Raw genomic sequence first — 9201 nt, 5'->3', positions numbered from 1 at the left:
GGCGGTGGGAGACGGTAGCGTCTCCCGATACCCAGCACAAGTAAACAGAATTTGAGAGCCAGAGCTCTTGCTTCTAAAACAATAAAAACCCAACAGAAGCTGCATTTGTACCTTTATTTTTCATAACAAGGGAGCACAGTTCGAACCATGCTGAGGCACAAAACAAGGATTTTTAAGTGAGTAAGGATGAACAGCAACTAAAAACCTTTATACACAAAACACATCCCTACTGAGCACTCGGGTGTCTCTCTCCAGCTGGTCTTTGCCCAATTTGGGCCACTCGGGATGACAATCAGGTAGCAATCTGTCTTGCCTTGATTCTAGTTTTATCGAGCCGAAGAGCAGATTTGCAACAAAAGCAGATGCAAGCAGCATGAATAGTGACAATCCACATGGGAACCCAGACCATAAATTCAGCCAAAGAGTTGTAAAACCATTATTTCACCTCCCAAAGGCTAAAGGAGAAGCAAGTTTAAAGATCAGAATCCATGTGCATTTCTTCCTCCGCAGGAATTAGCTGGAAGCCCAGTTGGTGCCCATCTTCCTTTCCACAGGGATGACGAGTGGAAATTGTCCGAATTTAAGACTGCCCCAAGTCTAGGAATTCAGGCTCAATCTTCCCCAGTACATTTGTTAAAAATAAATGAGGTGCAATCAGTCTCCTCAGGGATTTTATCCCCTTTCAGCTCTAAATGCAGCTCTGCTGTCACACGTATGATATGTATAAAAGGACAGCCTGCTTCAGAGTCTTACTTCTTGCTTAAAATAATATTGCTCCCAGTCTCAGGTTACGAGGGATCCATTCATGTTTGGTAAGGTCACGGGCTCTCTTTAAATCACTAATACAAAGGCTGGAATAAACAGGGTTGCCGGTATTTCAGTAGTGCTTCTTTTTATTGCAGTGCATGAATAGAGACAGACTATTTGAAGAGGCTCTGACCACACCTAGAGCCACAGCGCTTTGTCACTCCTTATCGAGGGAGGCAGAGAGCCGTCTACTGCCGGTGGGAGACTCTGGCTTCGGTTCTCACACTGACATCAGGCAGCAGCAAAGCAAACCCTGCTGCAGCCCGACAGCTTTACCCATCTTACAGGACTGCCCATTTTCACAGATGGGAAGCATTCAGGGCACTTCTCTCTCCGCAGACTACAGGACTTTAGTGACTTTAGTGATCCTTACTCAGTTCCAAAACTCATTTTACACATGCTGAAGTCCCTTCAGCATCACCCAGATATGCCCAGCTCCCGCTTCCTAACAAGGACTTTCTAGTATTTCACCCAGGCCATTTCAAGCTATTTTGCAGTAAGCATTGGTAAGGTGCTTTTCATCTGCACACAAACACTGCTACAGCCACAGTACAGGATCCTTCCATTTAAGAACTTAAGCGCCAAGAGGCTCTTGGATGTTGATAGAGCAAACAAACCCATGGAGTCAAAAACCCCTCCATAAGGGGAGAACATGAACAACAATAACTAATGAAACATGCTTTGGAGCTTAGCACGGACCTCAGACAGCCGTGACAATAAACCCTATTATTAGACACAGCAAAAGCAGTGACATATTTGAGAGATTAAGCATTAATAAGTGCCTTCACATTAAACAGTATTCATGGCTCTCTTCCCCTCTCGCCTGGAGGAACCTGAGGGAAGGGAGGAGCTGGCAAGGTAATTCAGCTAACACTAAAATAGGGGAAAGGCAAAACTCATGCAAAGTAGGCTACAAAACCATAAAATAAGGATGCAGTGATGACAGCTCAGCAGTGCTGCAGATGAGAGATTCCCAAGGCTGGAAGCCCACTACATCCCGCAGGGAGCTGGGCCCCATCTTGCTCTCAGCAAGTCCAGTTGCCGAGCTCTTGCCCAAGGCAAGGGCCAGGCAAGCACTGGCTGCCTCAGCAAAGAGGCTCCTGGGGCACTGCAGAAAAACATGGATCTGGGTCTGCCAGGCAAGATTTGAAGTGGAATGGAAAGAGGAGAGGGACAGGAAAGACTGATGAGAAAGGAAAGGAGACAGGACAGCATGCCCACGTGTGCACATGGCGCTTGGATTTGGCAGGTGCCCAAGATGCACACACTGCTCAGAATGAGATCAAAACCTGGGAGCATCATGGTCGACTCCTTTCTCCAGCTCACAGTTGCCCTTTTTTTCCAGATCATTCGTCTACCACCGCAACCCCTGCAAGTCTCCTCTTTGCAAGCCCCAGAGAGGCACTCCTTTTGTCACAGGACAGGTCCAATACCCTCATTTTAGCCCCATCCTTTCTGAATCTCTCCTCTTGCTTACTGATGGGCACTGACTACAAGCAACACCACAGCTTGAGCAGTAGATCTTTAGCTGGACTTTTACCCGCTTTCCTTTTTGTACCCAACAGCAACATTTATTACTTCTGCTTGCATATGCCTGCCAGGCTCTCCATTATTACACCAGAAGATGCCAAGGAAAAAGCATGTAGTTTTCTGTCCAATTTGGAGATGTCCATTGTTAAAAGCTACTTCTACAAACCCCTCCAGCTAGCTCCCGGGCAGCATCATTTGTCATGCTGATGAGGCAGCAGTTAAAACCACATATAAAGTAGTAACTTCAGAGGGCAGAATTTGCTTAGGGTAAAGTCTGTCCTTGAATTCAAAGTAAGTGGGAGCTGAAAAATGAACCACAAAAAGCAATTCTGACTTCAGATTAAATCCCAGCCTTGGGCTCAATAACACCCAACATCTGACACCACAAGCTACAGCTACTGGCAGAGAGCACGTTAAGCTCCACTTCTGTAACACAAGCCAGCTTCATCACAGGTCTCACCTTAAACCACAAAGGTAATTCAGTCCCAGCAACTCTTAGCCCATCCAGGATCTGCAGTGGGAGGGTAATAAAATACTCAGCAGCTGTACGGAGCTAGTCAGCACTTTGTACAAGGTGGGTCGGCATTAGAAAAGGAACACAAGTTACATTTACATCTCTTAGGTTTTCTTTACTTCTGACCATACCAAAGTGAAGTACGCCTTCAGATAAAGTTGCATTTTTATACAGAGGCTCCTCTTGCCAGCCTGCATTGACACATAACCCTGAGAGTTCACAAAAGGCTAGAGCTACAAACCAACCTCCAGGAAGCTCATCCTGCTGGATTACCCCTTCTGTCATCGCTGTGTCCTCAAACTAATCACACAATGAACGCACTCACTTTGAGCCCTGTAAACCAGGACAGGAACATTTTGTCACCTATAAGCCCAGTGCAAGCAAGTTTTCAGCCTGGACACACAGTTCTGACACTGTTGTGTAGACGTGCTGCTGATCGCCACTCCCAAAGCCCCCTTCCACTACCATACCTCCGGTCACCACGGTCCAACAGTCCCTTCCTAGGACAGGGACCCAGGGAGAAGACAGTATGCGCATATCCCCTCAGCTCTCAGTTAGCTTTACTCCATCTCCTTGGCCCCCTTCTTGTCACCCTTCCACTCGCATCTTGCTGCATCTCAGCCTGATGAGAGCTCACTCGGTCCCTGTGCTCACCACCCACCACTGGGGAATAATCCCCTTCACCCTCTGCCAAAGGCTCACCCTGCTAGCTGGAAATGTGAAGCCACAGCAGTCAGCCAAGACAAACATTGCTTGCCCATCACTTTGCCTCACATCTTGACTGTGACAGACCTGCTCTATCCTCAGCTCAACTGAGAACGTGCACAGCTGGCCAGACTGTGTTCCCTGCACCAGGAAGCTCACATGAAGTGACATCTGAGAGAAAGAAGGAGCAGAGCTGCTTGTGAGCAAGACACACGCACCTTCATGGTAAGATCAAGCCAACACACCCAGGATCTAAGTCAAGCTTTGGTCAAATAAAAGATGAAATGTTTCTTAGGCAGGGAAGAATTTCACCACTCTGAACACGCCCCTGCTTCTCCAATTTCAACTTCAAAAGGGCATCCCACTTCTTTCCAATGTATGGAAGACAGTTGATTTATCTCAGAAACGGATCTCCAGGCCAGCACAAATGTGCACGTTGCTGAGCTGGATGTGTTCAAGGGTCATAGGAGAGGCTTCTTTAGATTTTTTTGAGCCATTTACAAACACCTCAAGGAATTTCATTCTGCAGCAAGTGACTTGACACACTAATGAAATCCATCTGAAATTACATCAGGCACTTCCAGGCAGACAGCCTGGGACAGGAGCTGGTGGGGAGCCATAAAGTGAAATGCTGACAAGTGGCAGAAAGCAACTCTGTAGCACACGGCATTCAAATTCACACACTATTCAAAACCATGAATACAAGTGGTTTCATCACCTCTCTTGTAAGTGCTGAAGTTTCCCCATGAACAGCAGAGTTTAGTACAGTCCTTCTTCCTATGGACTTGTATAATCTGTCCCTTAAGACTGCACCTCAACCCGCAATAAGCCCCATCAGCCTTCGTCCTTCCCCTGTGCCTTAGAACATCACCACAGACAGCCGAGCCGCAGCTCACTTAGAGTAACGCACACACTGACCAGCCGAACAGGACAGCTCAGGGACAAATCCTGCCTTCCCAGGGCACTACTGGTGCAATCCACTCTGAAGCAACTCAAGAAGAGTACTGAGGGAGGGCACAGGGGCAAAGATGGACAGACAGCGATACCAGATCTGCTCTAGGAAGAGAGGTCAGGGCAGGTACAGTGGGGAGGCTGCAAAGATGGAAATAATTAGCCCAACTGCAGCGATAATCCTTTTAGCTTAACAGAAGGTATCCCCTGGTGCTCCCTTTCCTTGGATATTTAAAGAAAAGACACTGAAAACAGGAGCCACACCACATGTAATGACTGCCTTTACTAATCGGACTGCTTGGAAGGGAAAGGGAAAAAAATCAGTGGATTGATTTCTGAGGAGCACGAAGGGCTCATTAGACTTGCAAAGAAAATCCACTCAAGTCTAAAGGCACAGATACATCTCCTCCAGACTCCAGTGTAAACTGCATATGCTTTCCACAGGCACTTTAAAAAACAGCCTACAACCGGCAGATTTCAGTGCGAAACAAAGCTCCAACTCACAGATGGAGGAGATCCATTCTGCTGCAAGAAGAGATTCAGAGATTCGTTCAGTCCCTGACAGCAGAGCTGTGCCCACCTTAAAAACCACATGAGGAGTTACCTAAAGGGCCACAATTCTCTGCTATATCCACCACATCCTGGGGTGATCTGCAAAGACAGCTTGGGATTGAGGGCTGTTCATGCTAAAAAGCCAGATGGAAGCGATGCTGCACAGAGCGGACACTCCACCACTTCTACACCTCCAGGAAGAAGCAGTGATCCAAACTGAGGGCTGCACCTCTGGCAAGGCTGAGCCAGCCTGGTGCTCTGCAGGGTTTTGGCAGGGCTGCCTGCCACCAAACAGCCCGCTGACCTCTGCCCAGGATCACTCACCCTAGTTCTCTTCCCAGAACTGGTTTGAGATGAGTGGAAACATCTCTGCACTGCTCTGCAAGGATTAGCAATCCAGCTCAAGTTACTTCTGCAATTACCTCCTTTCTTTTCTGCCTCCACAGGTAGGCAGAACCCTGCTGGCAACCTGTGCATTACAGCACTGCCTACTGTATTGATGAGCACCTCCAACTGCAAGGACATGCCCTTGGGGTGAGCCCCAGACACCATGCCAGCCCACCTCTGGAGTCTAAACACCACAGTTAAGCAAGCAAAGCTCCTGAGGTAGAAAGCAGAGATTACACTGGGTGGGCAGAAAAACCTAGAAAGCCAGCCCAGCTCCAATGCGACTGCAGTACTAGTGAGAGATCCTCTGAGAGCTGCTGTCCTCCTCCCAAGACATCAGCTGGTGCTTCTCTGAACAGAGGCTGGGAAGAGCCAAGATGCTGAGTCTGGGGTTCCCCCTCCACCTGGCTAAGGGGCAGGCACCCAAGGGAAACAATCATCTCCAATTTTGTTTAACAGTCTCAGTTGTTCTAATACAGCTAGAGAGGTCCATTTTGCTTTTGCAAGAAAGGGCTCACAGTGCTTTTTCACAGACTACACAGGTCTGCAGATCTTAGAGCAAGCCATATACCCAGAAAGCACAACACATGACCCCGTTGTTCTGGGGCTGGTTGCTTTACCTGCGTGCAGAGCCACGACCCTCCTAAACCTGTGCCATGTTCCAGCAGCTCCAGAGACAGCCCTGACATGCCACACACTCACACCCTCTCAGCATCACCCAGATGAAGGACCCACAAGTCTGTCACAAGTCCAGGGCACTTCACTACGAGCTTCCAACTCCCACAGTCCAGCCCCACACCTACGTACAGCCAGCACACAGCCTAGAAAGCAATAAGCCAACCTACTAGCCGACTGACCTCATCAACCAGCAGGCTAAGCAAACTGGAAAATACTGGGAGCTGGGTGGAAGCCAGCGCCCTGATTCTTTCTTGACTAATTCATCAAGTGTCAGAGCATTGCTACAGCTAAATGAACAGCACTCCCTCAAAAGATGCAAAGACAACAACCAAGCCTCATCAGTGCGCTGAGCTGGCAAAATAAGCTTATTCTGCTCAAGACAAACTCAAATCTACAGCTTTCTTCCAGCTTTTGAATAATGTCCCTATTGGGAAAAAAGGGAACGGCCACCCTCAGCACTTCCCCTCAGACACTGCTTCATGATCCAATTTTCAACGCTTCACAAACCAAAAGGGATTTGTCTGAAAGTCTGGACGTGGACACACCCCAACACCCGCATCTCAAACGGCAATGCCAAACACCCGTACAGGCGCACACAGACACTCCGACAGGCAGAGCGGTTACAGTTGTGCTGCTGTAAGCGTCAGGACAATTTGTTACTCCCATGCTGATGAACACAGGCTTTCAGAAGAAATGGCAGAGACACCATCTCAAAAGCATTTTCAGCGTGGCTTTCCACAGCCGTTCCTAACAGCCCCATGATGCTGCAAAGCCCAACTTCCAAATGAGGATATAAACGTCACCAAGGAGCAATTTGCTCTACTCCTCGCTACTACGCAGTAAGAACCGCTCAGCTAAGCCGCAGCAAGTATGCAAGGAGCAAGGTGGGACCCAAACACTTCCAAATCCCATGGCTGGCAAAACCCTGAAAAAAGACAATGATGCAACATAGATCAACAAGCATGCAATGAAGAACACGGTTCTCTGAAATGAAGCAGAGGAACATGAAAAGCAGAAGATTAAGACACCCACTTACTGGCATGCTACAAGTGTCCCTGACTAGATACACCGGGCTCGCCCTCAACGTGGAAAGAGCAGTTGCAGTGTCACATTTCCCTCATTTTTATCCCATGAGGACTGCTCTCCTGGCCAGGGGAGCAGACTTCCCCATGGCTTTTGGGAAGGAAATGAGAAAGCTGCAGCACTACTTGTTCAGGACACATAAATGCGTTTACTTGGTCCAGCTGGGTTCTGCTGAAACTGCCGTTTATTAAGCACAGAGGGAATGGGACAGTTTGAATGAAACGCCTTGGGTAGAAAGAGGCTGGAAGCAGAGGGCAGCAAGGCGATACGGAGGAACTGATGCAGGGTGAGGAAGACTAAATTAGAAGCCTGACCTGTAAATACTTAACACAGTACTTGAAAAGGGCGAGTAATGAGGGAGGGAGGGAAGGAGAGACACAAAACCCATACTATTGCACTTGTCACCTGAAGGGACTGGACCCATTTCCTCTCCATGGGAGCTCCCCACAGGGCACACAGAGGTCCTGTCACTTCTGTCCTCATCTCAGCTAATCCCAGCTGATGAAGGATAAATGTCCATATCTTATCTGTGATGCCACCTGCCCCTTAGAGTAGCTAAGAGCTTGCTCTCCCTGGCAGAGACCACAACATCTTGATGTGTCTCACATTCGTGTCAGATGGGACCTTTGCAACAAGTTCACCTGAAAGCTGCAGATCAGCAGCGAGCTGTTCCAGAGCAGGGCTGAACAACTGGTCCTCTTTCAGAGAGAAACAGAGTCTTCGTTTAAAGGCTTCAAATGATGACAACCATGCTTCACACTTCTACTCATTAAAACAGGCAGAGCTGGTTTAGTTCACGTTTCTCAAGGGTCAACTTCTGGCCACCTTGCTGTACAAGATCCACAGCACCAGACACTTCCATGCACACACTAATGGCCTAATAACCTTTTAAACCAAACAGAGCTCACCAGGTGTCTCATTTTAAGCTCTATGTGTTCAAGACTCAACTGTCCTAAGATCCTCTCAGGCCGCAATGAAGTCCTATGGAGACCCAAGCAGCCAACCTCTGGGACAGGCATCACGTTTTCCCAGAGCAAAAGAGCTGGGTCTCAAAAAACAAACCCCACCTGCATCTTAGTTCCACAAACCTTCATTTCCAAAGGCATTCAGCAGCATGAGGTACCTCTGCTAACACTGGGGGATGGCACAGGGAAGTATGCCACAGTCATACACCTCCTTCCAAACATCATTATTCTATCTAGAGCAAGAATAAGAACATGCAATACTAAGAGGTGTCAATTATCTGCCTGGAAAACCTCCATGCACTACAGTTAAGTCAGCCAGCACCTTAGCTGCATATCTTAGGGGAAAAAACAAGCATTTTGCATATCAAGATGGAACAAAGTGTAACTGGGTTAGACTATTTCTCATTTCTAGAGAGAATAAGATTTTAACATTCCTTCTCTCAAGAGCAGCCTGTAAATACCCAACCGAGAGTTGTTTTGATTGACCACCTTGAGAAAAAAACGCAAAAAATCTGAACTGCACAAGGAAAACCATTAAACACTCCAAATCTGAGGTATTGGCAGCAAAGGTAAAAACCCTTCATCGGATGTAAGAGGGCAGCCACTGCTCAACAGAATGAATTAGTGATTCCCGGTAGTGAATTTTGTTCCACTCATTCAGACACACGTTAGACATCTGCCCAGATCCACGCAGGCAAACGCAGGGCAGCTCAGGAATACGCTGCATACAAATCGCTGAAGTGACAGCTTAGCTCATCTCTGCTGCTCGTTCCAGCAAGCCCGTTTCTAAGCAAGACCAGCCTCTCGCTGCAAATGGAGCTGCACCTCGCGTGGTGGTACCACCAGCAAATGGAAGGAGAAACTCCCTTTAAAGCGATGGCAGCTGCCCTCTGCGAATGAACAACAGGATTGCATTTCTAGGTGTTAAAAAAAAAAAAAATCATCTTCCCTAACCAAATCCTCCCTTGTGCTAACACGGCAGACAGGGATGCAGGCAGAAATCTCCATCCCTCACCTGAAGTAAGTGGT

The sequence above is a fragment of the Fulmarus glacialis genome, unplaced genomic scaffold (assembly GCF_000690835.1).
Source record: "Fulmarus glacialis isolate BGI_N327 unplaced genomic scaffold, ASM69083v1 scaffold10929, whole genome shotgun sequence".
In the NCBI taxonomy this organism is placed as follows: domain Eukaryota; kingdom Metazoa; phylum Chordata; class Aves; order Procellariiformes; family Procellariidae; genus Fulmarus; species Fulmarus glacialis.
This window is presented reverse-complemented; position numbering follows the sequence as displayed.